Source organism: Orcinus orca, chromosome 2, assembly GCF_937001465.1.
Source record: "Orcinus orca chromosome 2, mOrcOrc1.1, whole genome shotgun sequence".
Classification (NCBI taxonomy): Eukaryota; Metazoa; Chordata; class Mammalia; order Artiodactyla; family Delphinidae; genus Orcinus; species Orcinus orca.
The window spans coordinates 170,105,840-170,123,993 of record NC_064560.1 but is presented as its reverse complement, the minus strand read 5'-3'; the positions used below and the strand labels follow the sequence as shown (position 1 = coordinate 170,123,993).

General features: G+C 39.7%; 1 long non-coding RNA gene across 1 annotated transcript in view; it reads right to left on the bottom strand.

Annotated features, from left to right (window-relative positions):
* Nucleotides 1-18,154, bottom strand: part of LOC125963554 (uncharacterized) — a 58,857-nt gene that overhangs the window by 24,222 nt on the left and 16,481 nt on the right. The window contains exon 2 of the long non-coding RNA XR_007475663.1: nucleotides 5,708-5,940. This is a non-coding gene — a long non-coding RNA (uncharacterized LOC125963554). The remainder of the gene's footprint in view (nucleotides 1-5,707; nucleotides 5,941-18,154) is intronic.

The window sequence follows — 18,154 nt, the reverse complement described above, 5'->3', positions numbered from 1 at the left end:
TTCTGCATACAGGTCTTTTGTCTCCTTAGGTAAGTTTATTCCTAGATATTTTATTCTTTTTGTTCCAATGGTAAATGGGAGTGTTTTCTTGATTTCACTTTCAGATTTTTCATCATTAGTGTATAGAAATGCCAGAGATTTCTGTGCATTAATTTCGTATCCTGCTACTTTACCAAATTCATTGATTAGCTCTAGTAGTTTTCTGGTAGCATCTTTAGGATTCTCTATGTATAGTATTATGTCATCTGCAAACAGTGACAGCTTTACTTCTTCTTTTCCAATTTGGATTCCTTTTATTTCCTTCTCTTCTCTGATTGCTGTGGCTAAAACTTCCAAAACTATGTTGAATAAGAGTGGTGAGAGTGGGCAACTTTGTCTTGTTCCTGATCTTAGTGGAAATGCTTTCAGTTTTTCACCATTGAGGACAATGTTAGCTGTGGGTTTGTCATATATGTTCTTTATTATGTTGAGGAAAGTTCTCTCTATGCCTACTTTCTGCAGGGTTTTTATCATAAATGGGTGTTGAATTTTGTCGAAAGCTTTCTCTGCATTTATTGAGATGATCATATGGTTTTTCTCCTTCAGTTTGTTAATATGGTTTATCACGTTGATTGATTTGCATACATTGAAGAATCTTTGCATTCCTGGAATAAACCCTACTTGATCATGGTGTATGATCCTTTTAATGTGCTGTTGGATTCTGTTTGCTAGTATTTTGTTGAGGGTTTTTGCATCTATGTTCATCAGTGATATTGGCCTGTAGTTTTCTTTCTTTGTGACATCCTTGCCTGGTTTTGGTATCAGGGTGATGGTGGCCTCGTAGAATGATTTTGGGAGTGTTCCTCCCTCTGCTATATTTTGGAAGAGTTTGAGAAGGATAGGTGTTAGCTCTTCTCTAAATGTTTGATAGAATTCGCCTGTGAAGCCTTCTGGTCCTGGGCTTTTGTTTGTTGGAAGATTTTTAATCACAGTTTCAATTTCAGTGCTTGCGATTGGTCTGTTCATATTTTCTATTTCTTCCTGATTCAGTCTTGGCAGGTTGTGCATTTCTAAGAATTTGTCCATTTCTTCCAGGTTGTCCATTTTATTGGCATAGAGTTGCTTGTAGTAGTCTCTCATGATCTTTTGTATGTCTGCAGTGTCAGTGGTTACTTCTCCTTTTTCATTTCTAATTCTATTGATTTGAGTCTTCTCCCTTTTTTTCTTGATGAGTCTGGCTAATGGTTTATCAATTTTGTTTATCTTCTCAAAGAACCAGCTTTTAGTTTTATTGATCTTTGCTATCGTTTCCTTCATTTCTTTTTCATTTATTTCTGATCGGATTTCTTTCCTTCTGATAACTTTGGGGTTTTTTTGTTCTTCTTTCTCTGATTACTTTAGGTGCAAAGTTAGGTTGTTTATTCGTGATGTTTTCTGTTTCTTAAGGTAGGATTGTATTGCTATAAACTTCCCTATTAGAACTGCTTTTGCTGCATCCCATAGATTTGGGTCATCGTGTCTCCATTGTCATTTGTTTCTAGGTATTTTTTCATTTCCTCTTTGATTTCTTCAGTGATCACTTCATTATTAAGTAGTGTATTGTTTAGCCTCCATGTGTTTTTTTTTTTACTTTTTTTCCCTGTAATTCATTTCTAATCTCATAGTATTGTGATCAGAAAAGATGCTTGATATAATTTCAATTTCTTAAATTTTCCGAGTCTTGATTTGTGACCCAAGATGTGATGTATCCTGGAGAATGTTCCATGTGCACTTGAGAAGAAAGTGTAATCTGCTGTTTTTGGATGGAATGTCCTATATCAATTAAATCTATCTGGTCTATTGTGTCATTTAAAGCTTCTGTTTCCTTATTTATTTTTATTTTGGATGATCTGTCCATTGGTGTAAGTGAGGTGTTAATATCCCCCACTATTATTTTACTGTCAATTTTCTCTTTTATAGCTGTTAGCTGTTGCCTTATGTATTGAGGTGCTCGTATGTTGGGTGCATATATATTTATAATTGTTATACCTTCTTCTTGGATTGATCCCTTGATCATTATGTAGTGTCCTTCCTTGTCTGTTGTAACATTCTTTATTTCAAAGTCTATTTTATCTGATGAGTATTGCTATTGCAGCTTTCTTTTGATTTCCACTAGCATTGAATATCTTTTTCCATCCCCTCACTTTCAGTCTGAATGTGTCCCTACGTCTGAAGTGCGTGTCTTTTAGACAGCATATATGTGTTTTTGTATCCATTCAGCAAGTCTTTTGGTTGGAGCATTTAATCCATTCACATTTAAGGTAATTATCAATATGTATGTTCCTATGACCATTTTCTTAATTGTTTTGGGTTTGTTTTTGTAGGTCCTTTCCTTCTCTTGTGTTTCCCACCTCAAGAAGTTCCTTGAGCATTTGTTGTAGAGCTGGTTTGGTGGTGCTGAGTTCTCTTAGGTTTTGCTTATCTGTAAAGCTTTTGATTTCTCCATCGAATCTGAATGAGATCCTTGCCAGGTAGAGTAATCTTGGTTGTAGGTTCTTCCCTTTCATCACTTTAAGTATATCATGCCACTCCCTTCTGGCTTGTAGAGTTTCTGCTGAGAAATCAGCTGTTAACCTATGGAAGTCCCCTTGTATGTTGTCATTTTTCCCTTGTTGCTTTCAATAATTTTTCTTTGTCTTTAGTTTTTGCCAATTTGATTACTTTTGTCTTGGCGTGTTTCTCCTTGGGTTTATCCTGTATGGGAACTCTCTGCCCTTCCTGGACTTGGTGGCTATTTTCTTTCCCATGTTAGGGAAGTTTTCGACTATAATCTCTTCAGATATTTTCTCGGGTCCTTTCTCTCTCTCTTCTCCTTCCGGGACCCCTATAATGCGAATGTTGTTGTGTTTAATGTTGTCCCACAGGTCTCTTAGGCTGTCTTCATTTCTTTTCATCCTTTTTTCCTTATTCTGTTCCACAGCAGTGAATTCCACCATTCTGTCTTCTAGGTCACTTATCCGTTCTTCGGCCTCAGTTATTCTGCTATTGATTCCTTCTAGTGTAGTTTTCATTTCAGTTATTGTATTGTTCATCTCTGTTTGTTCTTTAATTCTTCTAGATCTTTGTTAAACATTTCTTGCATCTTCTCGATCTTTGCCTCCATTCTTTTTCCAAGGTCCTGGATCATCTTCACTATCATTATTCTGAATTCTTTTTCTGGAAGGTTGCCTATCTCCACTTCCTTTAGTTGTTTTTCTGGGGTTTTATCATGTCCCTTCCTCTGGTACATAGCCCTCTGACTTTTCATCTTGTGCATCTTTCTGTGAATATGGTTTTTGTTCCACAGGCTGCAGGATTGTAGTTTTGTTTGCTTCTGCTGAACATTATTGCTACGATTTATGTCGTAGAGTGTTCTGCCTATGTTTTCCTCTAGGAGTTTTAGAGTCTCCAGTCTTACATTTAGGTATTTAATCCATTTTGAGTTTATTTTTGTATATGGTGTTAGAGAATGTTCTAATTTCATTCTTTTACATGTAGCTGTCCAGTTTTCCCAGCACCACTTATTGAAGATACTGTCTTTTCTCCACTGCATATTCTTGCCTTCTTGGTCATAGATTAATTGACCATAAGTGCATGGGCTTTCTCTCTTGTTCCATTGATATACATGTCTGTTTTTGTGCCAGTACCATAGTGTTCTGATTACTGTAGCTTTGTAGTACAGTCTGCAGTCAAGGAGCATGATTCCTCCCCCCCTGTTCTTTCTCAGGATTGGTTTGGGTATTCAGGGTCTTTTGTGTTTCCATACAATTTTCAAAATTATTAGTTGTAGTTCTGTGAAAAATGCCATTGACAATTTGATAAGGAATGCATTGAATCTGTATAATCTGTATATTAATTTTGTTGTTTTCTAGTGATGTCTTTAGGGTTTTCCAGGTATAGTATCATATCATTTGCAAACAGTGACAGTTTTATTTCTTCTTTTACAATTTGGACTTCTTTTATCTCTTTTTGTTCTCTGATTGCCATGGCTAGGACCTCCAAAATGTGTTGAATAAAAGTGGTGAGAGTGGGCATTCTCTTACCACCCACCTATATAAATACAGCATTCTATCTGAAAGTAGCAGAATACACATTTTTTTTTTAAGAATACACATTCTTTTCAAGTGCATGTGGAACATTTTCCAGGATAGATCACATGCTAGGCCACAAAACAAGCCTCAGTAAATTTAAGAAAATTGAAATCATATTAAGCATATTTTCTGACCACAATGCTATGAGACTAGAAATCAACTACAGGCAAAAAACTGCAAAAAACAGAAACATGTGGAGGTTAAACAATATGCTACTAAATAACCAGTGAATCACTGAAGATTTCAAAGAGGGAATCAAAAAATACTAAGAGAAAAATGAAAATGAAAATGCGATGATCCAAAACTTATGGGACCCAGCGAAAGCACTTCTAAGAAGGAAGCTTATAGCAATAGAAGCTTACCTCAGGAAACAAGAAAAATCTCAAATAAACAAGCTAACCTTACACGTAAAGGCACCAGAGAAATAAGTACAAACAAAACCTAAGGGTAGTAGAAGGAAAGAAATCATAAAAATCAGAGCAAAAATAAATGAAACAGTGACTAAAAATACAATAGAAAAGCTCAAGGTAACTAAGTGTGGTTCTTTGAAAGGATAAAGAAAATTGATAAACCTTTAGCTAGACTCATCAAGAAAAAAGGGAGTGGGCCCAAATCAATAAAATTAGAAATTAAAAGGGGAAGTTATAACCAACACCACAGAAATTAAAAGGACTATAAGAGACTACTGCAAGCAACTGTATACCAGTAAAATAAGCAATGTAGAAGAAATGGACAATGTCTTAGGAAGGCACAATCTCCCAAGACTGAACCAAGAAGAAACAGAAAATATGAACAGACAAATTACCAGTACTGAAATTGAATCAGTACCTAAAAAATTCCCAACAAACAAAAGTCTAGGACCAGTTGGCTTCACAGGTGAATTCTATCAAGCATTTAGAGAAGAGTTAACCTCTATTCTTCTGAAACTATTCCAAAAATTTGCAGAGGAAGGAACACTCCCTAACTCATTCCATGAGGCCAATATCACTCTGATACCAAAACCAAACATACCACAAAATAAAATTACAGGCCAATATCACTGATGAATATAGATGCAAAAATCCTTAACAAAATATTAGCAAGGTGACTCCAACAAATACATTAAAAGGATCATACACCATGATCAAGCAGGATTTGTCACAGGGATGCAAGGATTTTTGAATACCTGATTATCAGTCAATGTGATACACCACATTAACAAATTGAAGAATAGAAATCATATGATCATCTCAAAAGATGTAGAAAAAGCTTTTGATAAAATTCAATGTCCATTTATGATAAAAATCTCTTCAGAAAGTGGGCATAGAGGGAACATACCTCAACATAATACAGGCCATATATGACAAACTTACAGCTAACATCATCCTCAATGGTGAAAAGCTGAAATCATTCCCTCTAAGATCAGGAACAAGGCTGGTGGTATTCTTGAATATACCATGTACATTTGACAAGTGAGGGTGAGGCTTATTGGGCCATTCCCTCTTATTATTTGCTATGTCCAAGTTTTCCCATCCTCAAAAGGGAAAATCATTCTGGAGAGTCACATCTTCACGGGTCAACTGTTTAGTTTAGCCAAGAGTCAGCAGCAAACTAATACTTGCTTTTCAAAAGGAGTATACCTGTAGTCATGTTGGGGAGATGATGAATCTGAAGCCTCAAGGGGTAGGGCCTCTTGAGTAGAAGCTGCCTCCCTTTGCAGGAGGCTCCATTTGCAGTATCATCAGTCACAGAGGCTGGTAACTCAAAAGGTTCATGGCTGTGTGAGCCCAAAGGTAGAGAGTGTGGAACAGCTTGCTGGCAAGTTTCCAAGACAGCCTTTTGGTTTGGGTCTTGTCTTAGTCCATTTGGGCTGCTAAAACAAAATACCATAGACTGGGTAACTTATAAAAACAGAGATTTACTTCTCACAGTTCTGAAGGCTGGGAAATCTAAGATCAAGTCTCCAGCAGATTCAGTGTCTGCTGAGAGCCTGCTTCCTGGTTCATAGCCAGTGCCTTCTCACTGTGTCATCACATGGTAGAGGGAGCTAGGAATATCTCTGGAGCCTCTTTTATAAGGCACTAATCCCAATAATGAGGGCTCTATCCCTAAAAGCATCTTTTAAAGGCCCCACCTCCTAAAACCATCATCTTTGGGCGTTAGGATTTCAACATATGAATTTTAGGGGAACACAAACATTCAGGCCATAGCAAGTCTCACTCAAAGGATGCTGATTTCAGATTATCCAATATAAAGAAAAAATAAGGTTCCTCAAAGAAGCACATAACTCTCTCCAATATTCAAAGAGTTCAGTATGGTGCTAAACCTCTTTCTTGTGTGTTTGGGGGTCAAGGAGGCAGCAGTTTTTCCTTGTTTGACAGAAAGATTGAGCTTTGTGAATCCTCACAGAATCCTAAACAGTTTTGCTTGTTGAGAAGCCCTCTGGATTTTGTCACGGTTAATCAGACAACCCTGCTAGTGGAAATGTGCTAATGTCAGTCGGAGCCATGAGACTGTGGCTTCTGATATGCCAACTAACAAGGTATCATCTATACAGTGAAATCTTTGGACACCAGAGAACAGAGGCACTAAATCCAGACCCACTCTGCTTACGGCTCAACCAAATTAACTTCTAATGTTTTTGGCCCATCTAATGTCTAAATCTTCATTGTGGACATCCTTTATTTCTACTCTTAGAATGCTTTGACTCAGCAGCTACAGCTGCACTGCATTTTGGCTGGGGCTACAGGTCTTTCTGCCTCCATTATCATAATAACATCCTTCCACATCCTACTTTGGAGGAGAATGAGCAACAATTAAAGTAGCATTTGATTGACTTGTTTGAATCCTAACTTTTGCTACTCAGCCTCTAAACACACTTTAAAGGTAGGACAGAGGGGAACCCTTAGTCCCTTCTTGTCTACTACTTGGGCAAGACCATTCAGTAATGGACCCAGGTGAGTCTTCTAGTATCCTGTAAGCTGGCCTGTGGGGGCTTTTGTTCTTTTATTCCAGAAAACTATGTCCCTGTCAGCACGCCATCTTTGTCACCAAAAACTGTCCAGAAATGTGATAGGTCTAAGATTTTACCCTACATGCAACTTAACAAGTTAGCCTGCCACAGTTTCAAGGATGCTGGCAGAAGATAATATGATGCCTGGTTCAGAAAAAGGAATTTATTACTTATAGCACAGCAAGGAGCATGAGTTTCAAGTTCTTGTCAATTTAACTTACTGTAAAATCTCAGTGGGGTAAGGCAGAGGGGTCCTGGGGATACTGCACATATAGTACTTTTACATCATAACTGAGGAACTCTATGCTTTGGGAAACCAAATCTTTCATGGTAGGGTAGCAAACCTGCCCAATTTCTGCCCCGAAGGAAGACACTGTCTTTATTATATTGGACAGTAAACAAACCTGTCTTCTGTTCTGGAGTGTGACATTTTATCTTCCAAGTCAGTGCACTACGCAAACATCCTTGAGGATGTTCTAGAATAGTACCTGTCAGTGCTTCTGCATGTAAGATGTACAGAAATGTAAGAGATGCATGGAGAACTGTCTCCCTCCAGGTAAAGATATAGATAAATGTATTATCTAGTTCAGCCTTCTGAGAGGGACTGGAGGCAATTATACCCCAGTAGCAGTAAACACACTTCATCCCCAGATCTTGTGTTATAAAAAGCACAGTGTGCTCAAAGAAACCAGGTATCCTTGAAGAAACTGCTAATTACAGGACTCAAGCAGGTAAAATACAAGATAAGCCTGAAATATTTTGTGCCAAAGAGTAATGAAATGCTCAAATAATGATGGAGATATGTTGAAATGACACAGATACCAGCTTAAAGATGCTCCCGTGGGTCAAATCCAAGGCAATTTAGCATTAAAGTAAGTGAATTAGAGTAATGGACTATAAGCCTTTAATTATATGGAAGCCAACGAGTCCATACTGACACAATAAACAAAGGAAGTAAGGGAAGGGGGAAATCTGTTTATTACAGTAGAATGCCAAGTAATACATGTGGATAGAATGATGGGTAGAAAATCATCATTTGACAGTCTTCATTGTAACAACTCTTTCAGTGGAGGATTATCAATAAATCCTAAAATTAGTGGGTAAAAAATTGATGAGGAAAAGAATAATAACATAGTCTTAAAGTAATTCTCCATAAATTTCACATTAATTATAAAGAGAAACATGGTCACTTTTCAGTAGAGCCATCTATTAGACAACACTGTAAGTGTTCAAAGTTAACATAACCAATAATAGGACTGACCGACATCTTTACCTACTGATAATATGTGCTGAGATGGACATAACATTGATCACTTTTGTGGTACTGATTCCAAAAATAAAGTCACAGCTAAACGAAAATTGATAGATTTTCTACAAAATAATTGTAGTACATTCTTGTCATGAAAGACAATAAAAGACTAAGGAACTGGTCCAGGCTGTAGATTAAAGAGACATGGCAACTGAATGGAATATGTTAGGACAGGGAAAAAAGATGTAAAGGACAATTAAGGAACAGTTGAGGAATGTGGTCCATGAATTAGATAATAGTATTGTATCAATATTAAAAGTGCTGGGGCTTCCCTGGTGGTGCAGTGGTTGGGAGTCCGCCTGCTGGTGCAGGCGACGCGGGTTTGTGCCCTGGTCCGGGAGGATCCCACATGCTGCGGAGTGGCTAGGCCCGTGAGCCATGGCTGCTGAGCCTGCGCGTCTGGAGCCTGTGCTCCGCAATGGGAGAGGCCACAACAGTGAGGGGCCCGCGTACTGCAAAAAAAAAAAAAAAAAAAAGTGCTGATTTTGATAACTATACTGTACTTATGTACAAGAATACCTTTTCTTGTATGTATCTTTATCTTCTTCCCTCCCTCCATTTCTCCTTCCCTTCCTTTCTTTCATCCTATTATCTTCTTTCTATTAACCTATGTATACGTCATATATATGAGACAAGAAAGTAAGAGCAAGAGCAAGAGAGAGAGGAAACACAGTAAAGAAGTAAATTATAAGAAACTGGAGACATGGGTAAAAGGTAGATGGAAGTTCTGTGTAGTCTTCTGCAATCTCTCTGTAACAGCTAATTCAAGCCTATATAGAAAAAAACAAAAACAAAAAACAACCCAACAGAAAAAATGGGAAAAGAGCAAGACTTTTCAGAAAAACAAAAAATGATAACAAATAAAAGGAGCCAATAAATAATTTTAAAATAATCTCAACAGCATTCATGAGTGAAAAATTCAAGCTAAAATAATATACTATCTTCCACCTATCATTTTGGCAAGGACGTAAAGGTGTGATGCTAATTCTATTAGGGAAAAAAGACTTCTCATATAATGTTGGTATAAGGATGATTGGTGCAAGTTCTTTGAAGTAAAATTTGGTGATATTTATTACAAATTAATATGTAGTTACCCTTTGACCCAGAAGGTCCACCTCTAGAAATTTTACTCTCCCGAGACACACACTGATTCTGAATTTTCACTTAAAACTGTTGTAGGAGTAAAATTTAACACAAATAAAAATACCTGTCAATAGAAGTTAAAAATCTTATGAAACATCTATATATGAACTATACCACTACAGATGAAAGTAGACAGACTAAATACATTATTAAATAAACAAATCAAGTTACAGATAATTACAGTGGGGGAAATAATATTCCTGTACTTCCTACCATATATCCATCTTGATCCACAGGAAACTCCAAATCTCTCAAACCTATCTTCAACTGCTTAATTAACATCATAGTTAATCTGATGGGTCGGGGTTTGACCTTCCTGTTACCAACTTTATGGGCCAATGCAATGAAAGCCAAGGCGCCCTGGCTATTGTCTAATCCATCTTTGGCCATCCTCCCAGCAGAAAGTTGTGGTCCCCATCCAGGCAAAAACACGGTTGGTCATACCTCTCCAAGAAAACCTGAAGGGTACTATAAAATATAAATATAAATATATTTATATTTTGGGTGAGAGATACTAAGCTTATCTTCAGCCTCACATATAAGCCATATTTTCTGACACAGTTTTATGAGAAGCACTGATGTTTAGGGTTTAGGAGTACTTGCTCAAATTAAGAAATCCAATTTGTGATTCACCTGGTGATCATTTCTTGTTTCCTCCACTTGAAAGAATCCAGAGAGAAAGAGATCTGATGGTATGATTTGGGTCCCCTACCATTTCTGATGTGACACATAGAAACGTAAGTGTGTTTGGGTGTGTGTATGTGTTGTGTTTATGTATGTTTTGCTAGTTATACACTTGTATCACAGCAGCAGGCCTACCCTTCTCTACTACTCTTTAATACTGGGGCTGTGACTCAGCAAACTAATTTCCCAGATTCCCTTGATGGCTGCCTTCTGTCTAGGCTCTGCAAACCAGAGACACTAGCAGGAGTTTCCAAATTGGGAAAGGCATTTTCTTCCTGTTTGTACTTTCTGTCAGCATTTCTGTAGCAGCAAAACACAACTCTGGCTGTAACCTCCACCTTGTCTTGGTCATCCTATCACAAGCTGTCCCACCTCAAAAATACCACAGCTAGTTAGCTGCTGTGAGTCCTGGGTGGGTAATTCCCTATATTAAGTAAATCTACGTAGTTTGAAATATTAGTATGGTTTCTATTTTCATGACTAGACCTTGAAAGGTATTTATACATACTGAGAATTTCTAGATACTAATAGAAAAGTTAAACAATGTTACCCTTGGGGAGTGGAACTGATAAAGCTGGGAGAAAAGGGAACTTTCACTTTTATTCCTTCTGAATTCTGTTTTATATCTACTATAAACTGTTTCACTCCTACTATAAACTTGTTATTGCTGTCTGTAAATTATTTCACAGTATTTCAGCATATACACTTAGTTGCCCTAATCAGAAGTACAAATTTCAGTGATGACTGGCTAGGACTGAATCAAAAGCCCCTACTCCAGAAATGATTACTACCAGTTTTTTAGCTATCTTCACCCTGATCAATACCAGACATTCTATTAATTATTTTAATGGATTTTAGAAATAGGTTTTCATTGTTCTGAGTTTCACTGTTCTAAGTACTGAGTTTCACTGTACTAAGAAATAATTAGAAAATTGTTTGAATTTCTGCCAAACTCACAGTCAAAAGTTGATGTCTCATTATTTTAATTGGTGAGTCTGGGCATCTTTTCATATGATTTTTTCTATATTTTTTCATTTTTAACTGTTCATAGAAAACCTTTTTAAGACTGAATAAATGTTCTTGTGTTGTATTATTATCTGACCGAAACCAAGCATACAAACAAAAAAGTCATAAACTACTATATACATTTAGAATTCCACCTTTTTGTCAACAGAAATAGAGATGTACGTATAGATATTGATATAGATACATAGACATACTTCTATTTGTACCATGAACTTAAGCTAAACATTTAAAACTCCGATCTCATCATTTTCTTTCTCCAGGTTCGCTAGTACACATAAAGCAACTAACTAACCCCACATTCCTTAACTGCTTTATTTTGACTAAAATGTTCAATGGCAACAGATATTTGACTGCAGGTAACCACTGGTAATAATTTATGTAACTGTTCTGTCACTGAATGCTATGGAGAACCAATTTCACATTCCTACCTTAGGTTCTGTTCCTCTGGAAACACTTTTGGTACCAATAACCTTTTCATTCAGGACTCAGTCAGGGTTGCAGAATCACTATCAGTGTTTTAGGATAAGGGATTCATATAAAGGATTTAGACCTTATACAACTATGCAGAAGTGAAAGTCCAAAAGGAGGTCCTGGTGAATCAGAGAAGGGATCACCAACCAAACAATCTGAGAAGCCACACACATCCTGCTTCTGAAGTAGGAATGTAAAAGGAAGTTATTGCTTCCTCTGGAAGCAGATGACCCAGCAAGTGCTATGACTGAAAGCAAGAACATGTAGAAAGAAGGCCAGTGTGGTTGCAAAGTTGGCAGGGGTGGGAAGGTGGTTAATAGGGGGAAGGAAACACTGTGGTAGTATACGAGTTAAAGAGCTAAAAAGAGGCCATATCATATAGGCCCTATGGGCAAAATTAAGACTTTGGCTTTTCTTGTGAGATGGAAAGCTATTGAAGGGTTTTAAGTGGGGAAATAATATAATCCAAACTACACTATTAGAGCAAGAAAATGTAAGAAATAAAGGATAAAGGTAGGGAAAGCCAAATCATGAAGCACTGTATGCCCTTCTAAGGAATTTGGCTTTTACCTGAAGGCTAAGATAAAACATTGATGGATTTTAAGCAAGACACTCATAGGATAAAATTTGGATTCTAAAAAGATAACCTGGAAACATATGGAGGATGAATTTAGGTTTATAAGACTACAGTCAAAGAGACTATTGAATAGGTTCCTAAAACATTGTAGATAAGACTTCAAGGATATTAACTAAAGAAATTAGTTAAAGAATGGAGAGGAAGAAATATTTTTGATACTTAAGCACAAGGATTGACTGATTGATGGAAGAAAGAAGGGAGGAAGGAAGCTAGAGAGCAGTCTGGGCTATCTCACAGGATTGGTCCTTAAATTGCTAGGTGTATAGAGATATGTTTCACCTAAATAGAGAATAAATTAATAGGAATAGATATTTTTTCTGAGTGTCTTAAATGAGGGGACTATAAGACTTGTTTAAAATTTCTTAGACAAATTTATCTCAAGCACATGTCAAACTTTATTAACTCCTTTTTTTTTGTTTTGTTTTCAAACTGCTCCATCCCCACTGGGCTTAGGTTCATTTCATTCATCCTTTGATGCATCTGCTGGGGGCCAAGTGTCAGAGAAAAGTGCACATAGGTGATGTGGAACTGGCATCAGAGTTTGTGTTCCAGGGTCACGTGCTGCCACATCTTGCTTACAACAGCTGCACAAACACAGCCACTCGTCCCCGGGGCCACCCAACTTCTCTGGAGGGCCATGGTCTGTGCACCCCTCTGCAAGATGGGGCATGCCAAGGGGCACCCAGGGCCTTTACTCCAGAAGCTTTGGGAGGGGGACCGCCCAACGCTCCAAGGTACGCTTACAGTTCCTCAGCCACTCATGGCGCCCACTGCTCTGCCCTTCCCGCATCTTTATTACCTTCTTAACAAGGAGGCCAGATAGATGACTAACAAAAGAAAAGTGGACCAATTGAGAGAAGTTATGAAAGATTATATACGAGGGAAACACAGAATATTTACATAGACAGCTAATTGGGTTCTTTTAATTAAAAATATCAAAAATTAATTTCATAAGGTCATAAAAATATCATGTCCATATCAGTTGTTACAAAGGAAGTCTGTGAATGATAACTGAAGATGCCAGGCAGGCCAACTCTCTCCAAAAGGAAAAAACAGCACATTTAAAAAGCAAGTGATAGGGCTTCCCTGGTGGCGCAGTGGTTGAGAGTCCGCCTGCAGATGCAGGGGACATGGGTTCATGCCCCGGTCCGGGAAGATCCCACATGCCACGGTGCGGCTGGGCCCGTGAGCCATGGCTGCTGAGCCTGCGCGTCCGGAGCCTGTGCTCCACGACGGGAGAGGCCACAACAGTGAGAGGCCCGCGTACGGCAAAAAAAAAAAAAAAAAAAGCAACTGATAATATATCTGGGTCTAATACTGGAATAACAAGGTTTCATTCCCAACAGTAGCATCTGATAGGGCCAATTACCAGGAAAGCAGGAAGGTCAGCAGAGACCAGAAGCAACAAGTTCTAATTTTAAAGAGACCGTTGCCAGTTTATACAAAAGCAAAACGAAGATGCAGAATATATACCTTAACCAGGTGTTAGCAATAGGACAAAATTTTCTTTTGACAACCTGAAAAAAAACAAGGCTGCCTTTTGGAGGCAAACATTCTGGATTTTAAGGGTATCATTTTGAGGGTATCAGCAATGTCAATGGGAACAGCTAGAACTAAGTAATACAGGCAGGAAAGCCAAGACACTAGAGGGAGCAGCAGATGATGAAACAGCAAAAGACAACTGCAGTAACACCTTCACCAAGTGATTGAGTTTTAGTTTTGCCATCACTGAAATACATTCATTCACTGAAGGCCTACCATGTGCTGCTATCTATTCTAGAGATAAAGCACTGAACAAGAAGGAGTGGGGGCAGATAGCACACCAAATGCAAAGATCTAAAGGAAAAACGTAGAGGAATTGAGGAATAGATAAAAGGCCTGGGAAGATGGAAAGTAGTGAGTGGGGGTGGGGTGGTGGTTGTAGTAGTAGATGAATTAGAGAGCTAGACAGAGGCCAGATCATGTGGGACCTTATAGGCAATATTAAAAAACTTGACTTTTATTCTAAGTCAGATGAAATCAATTGAAGGATTTCAAGCAGAGGCATGATATCATCTGATCTACATTTTTGTAAGACTGAGCCGACTGCTATGGGAAGAATAGATTGAGTGTGGAGAATGGCAGCAGGGAAGACTGTTAGGAAGAATAGCAGAAGTCTAGGCAATAAATACTGGTGGTTAGGAATAGGATGATAGTAGCAGAGATGGTCCAATACAGGGTGTATTTTCCTGTATGTAGAGACAACTGGATTTTCTAATGGGTTGTATGTGGGGTATGAAGGACAGAATAGAATTAAGAATGATTCTTCAGCAGGCTAGCGCCAGTGTCAGGACCCACAGGCTCTGCAGCCAGCTGCCCTGGGACATAACCCACCCAAGAGAGGGTCAGCACCAGCCCCAGAACCCCTGGGCCCTGCAGCCAGCCACACCAGGACTCACCCTACTCACCAGCAGGTGGCATTAGCCTCAGGACCCCCCAGGCCATGCAGGCAGCTATATCAGGACCTAGACACACCCACCAGGGGCCAGCAGCCTCCGCGCAAGGCAGGGCCTGCCAGCCAACTGGACCAGGGGCCAGCCCCACCTACCAGCATGCCCACAGTATAGTTGGCTCCAAAACAAAAGGAGGGCCCACTCAGCCCATATAGGGATATCCGTAGATCATAAAGCTCTGGTGACCAGAGTGTGCTTCTGGGACACATAGAACATCGCCTACATAAGACCATTTCTCCAAGATAAGGAAGTGTAACCTTACTACCTAAGACATAGAAATAAACACAGAATTAGGCAAAATGAGGCAACAAAGGAATATGTTCAAAACAAAGAGACAAGATAACACCCAAGAAGAAGAACTAAGCAAAATGGAGATAACTTGGGAGAAGAATGGATGTACACAATGGAAGTTTAACTAAGAGTTAGAGAATATAAAGAAGAACTGAACATCTGAAGAATAAAATAACTGAAATAAAAAATACACTAGAAGGAATCATTAGTAGATTAGATGATACAGAGGAGTGGATCAGTGAACTGGAAGACAGAGTAGTAGAAATCATACAAACTGAACAGAAAAAAGAAAACAGAATTTAAAAAACTGAGGACAGTTTAAGAGACCTCTGAGACAACATCAAACATACTAACATTTGCATTATAGGGGCCCCAGAAGGAGAAGAGAGAGAAAGTGGTAGAGAACTTATTTTAAGAAATAATAGATGAATTTTTCCCTGACCTGGAAAAGGGAACAGACATCCAGGTCCAGGAAGCACAGAGAGTCCCAAACAAGATCAACTCAAAAAGGTCTACAACAAGACACATTGTAATTAAAATGGCAAAGATAAAGAGAGGATATTAAAAGCAGCAAGGGAGGGACTTCCCTGGTGGCACAGTGGTTAAGAATCCGCCTGCCAATGCAGGGGACATGGGTTCAATCCCTGGTCTGGGAAGATCCCACGTTCTGTGGAGCAACTGAGCCCATGTGCCACAACTACTGAGTCTGCACTCTGGAGCCTGCAAGCCACAACTACTGAGCCCACATGCCACAACTACTGAAGCCCGTGTGCCTAGAGCCCATGCTCTGCAACAAGAGAAGCCACTGCAACGAGAAGCCCACGCACTGCAACAAAGAGTAGCCACCGCTAGCTGCAACTAGAGAAAGCCTGCATGCAGCAATGAAGATCCAATGCAGCCAAAAATAAATAAAAAATAAATAACTTTATTTTAAAAAATCAGCAAGGGGAAAGCAACTAGTTATGTACAAGGGAACTGCCGTAAGACTGTCAGCTGACTTCTCAGCAGATACTGTGCAGGCATGATATATTTAAAGCAATGAAAGGAAGATACCTACAACCAAGAATACACTACCCAGCAAGGCTATCATTCAGAGTTGAAGGAGAGATAAAGAGTTCTACAGACAAGGAAATGCTAAAAGAAAGAGTTCAGCACCCTAAACTGGCTTTACAAGAAATGTTAAAGGGACTACTCTACGTGGAAAAAAATTTTTCTAGAAGTATGAAATTTATGAAAGACAGTCCCTGCTCCACTCCATCCAGTTGAGGGACATTTTGCCCTCTGCTTCTGGGTCCCTTGGGCAGCCACCCCTGTGGGCACACACCTAGGTGCCATTCCTGCCCTGTGCTCCCTCCTGCTGCCTTTCACTTCCTAGCTGCCAAGATCTTGGAAGCTTTGAAGCTCAGCAAAGAAGGGAAATCCATTGAGAATAGTCTATAAAGAGACAAGAGACAAGATGGCAGAGTAGAAGGACATGAGCTCATCTCCTTTCACAAAAACACCAAAATCTCAACTAACTGCTAAACAATCATAGACAAAAAAGACTCGAACATACCAAAAAAGATATTCTATACCCAAAGACAAAGAAGCAGCCACAATGAGATGATAGGCAGGGCACTTTCGTGATATAATCAAATCTCATGCTGCCGGGTGGGCAACCCACAAACTGGAAGATAATTATATTGCAGAGTTTCTCCCACAGAAGTAAAAGTTCTGTGCCCCACGTCAGGCTCCCCAGCCTTGGGGTCTGAAATAAGGAGGATGAGCCCCCAGAGCATTTGGCATTGAAGGCTACTGGGGCTTCAGTGCAGGAGATCCACAGGATTGGGGGAAACAGACTCCACTCTTGGAGAATGCACACAAGGTTTCACATGCAATGGGAGACAGGGCAAAGCAGTGACTTTGTAAGATCCTGGGCCAGACCTACTTGCAGGTCATGGAGGGTATCCTGGGGAGTCAGGGGTCAGTTGTGGCTCACTGTGGGGGCAAGGGCACTGGTGACAGACACCCCAGGGAATACTCATTGGTGTGAGCTCTCTCGGAACTCACCATTTTGGCACTGATACGTGGCCCCACCCAATAGCCTGCAGGATCCACTGCTGGGATGCCTCAGGGCAAACAACCAACAGGGTGGGAACACAGCCCCACCCATCAGCAGACAGGCTGCCTAAAGTCATCCTGATCCAACAGCCACCTATAAACACACCCCCTTGACATGGCCCTGCCCACCAGAGGGAAAAACCCAGCTCCACACACCAGTGGGCAGGCACCAGTCCCTCCCACCAAGAAGCCTGCACAAGCCCCTGGACCAAGTTCACCCACCAGGAGGCAGACACCAGAACCAAGAAGAATTACAGACCTGCAGCCTGAGGAATGGAGACCACAAACACAGAAAATGAGACAATATGAGATGGCAGAGAAATATGTTCCAGATGAAGGAACAAGATTAAACCCCAGAAGAACAACTAAGTGAAGTAGAGATAGGTAATCTGCCTGAAAAAGAGTGCACAATAATGATAGAAAGGATGATCCAGATCTCAGAAAAGAAATGGAGGCATGGGCCAAGATGATACAAGAAATGTTGAATAAAGAGCTAGAAGCTTAAAAAAACAAAGAAAACATTGATGAACAATACAATAGCCGAAATGAAGAATAAACTAGGGCTTCCCTGGTGGCGCAGTAGTTGAGAGTCCGCCTGCCGATGCAGGGGACACGGGTTCATGCCCCGGTCTGGGAAGATTCCACATGCCACGGAGCAGCTGGGCCCGTGAGCCATGGCCGCTGAGCCTGCATGTCTGGAGCCTGTGCTCCGCAACGGGAGAGGCCACAACAGTGAGAGGCCCGCGTACCGCAAAAAGAAAAAAAAAGAATAAACTAGAAGGAATCAACAGGAGAATAAGTGCATCAGAAGAACAAATAAGTGGATGGAAAACAGATTGGTGGAAATCACTGCTACAGAACAGAATAAAGAAGGAAAAATGAAAAGAAATGAGGACAGTCTAAGAGACATCTTGAACAACG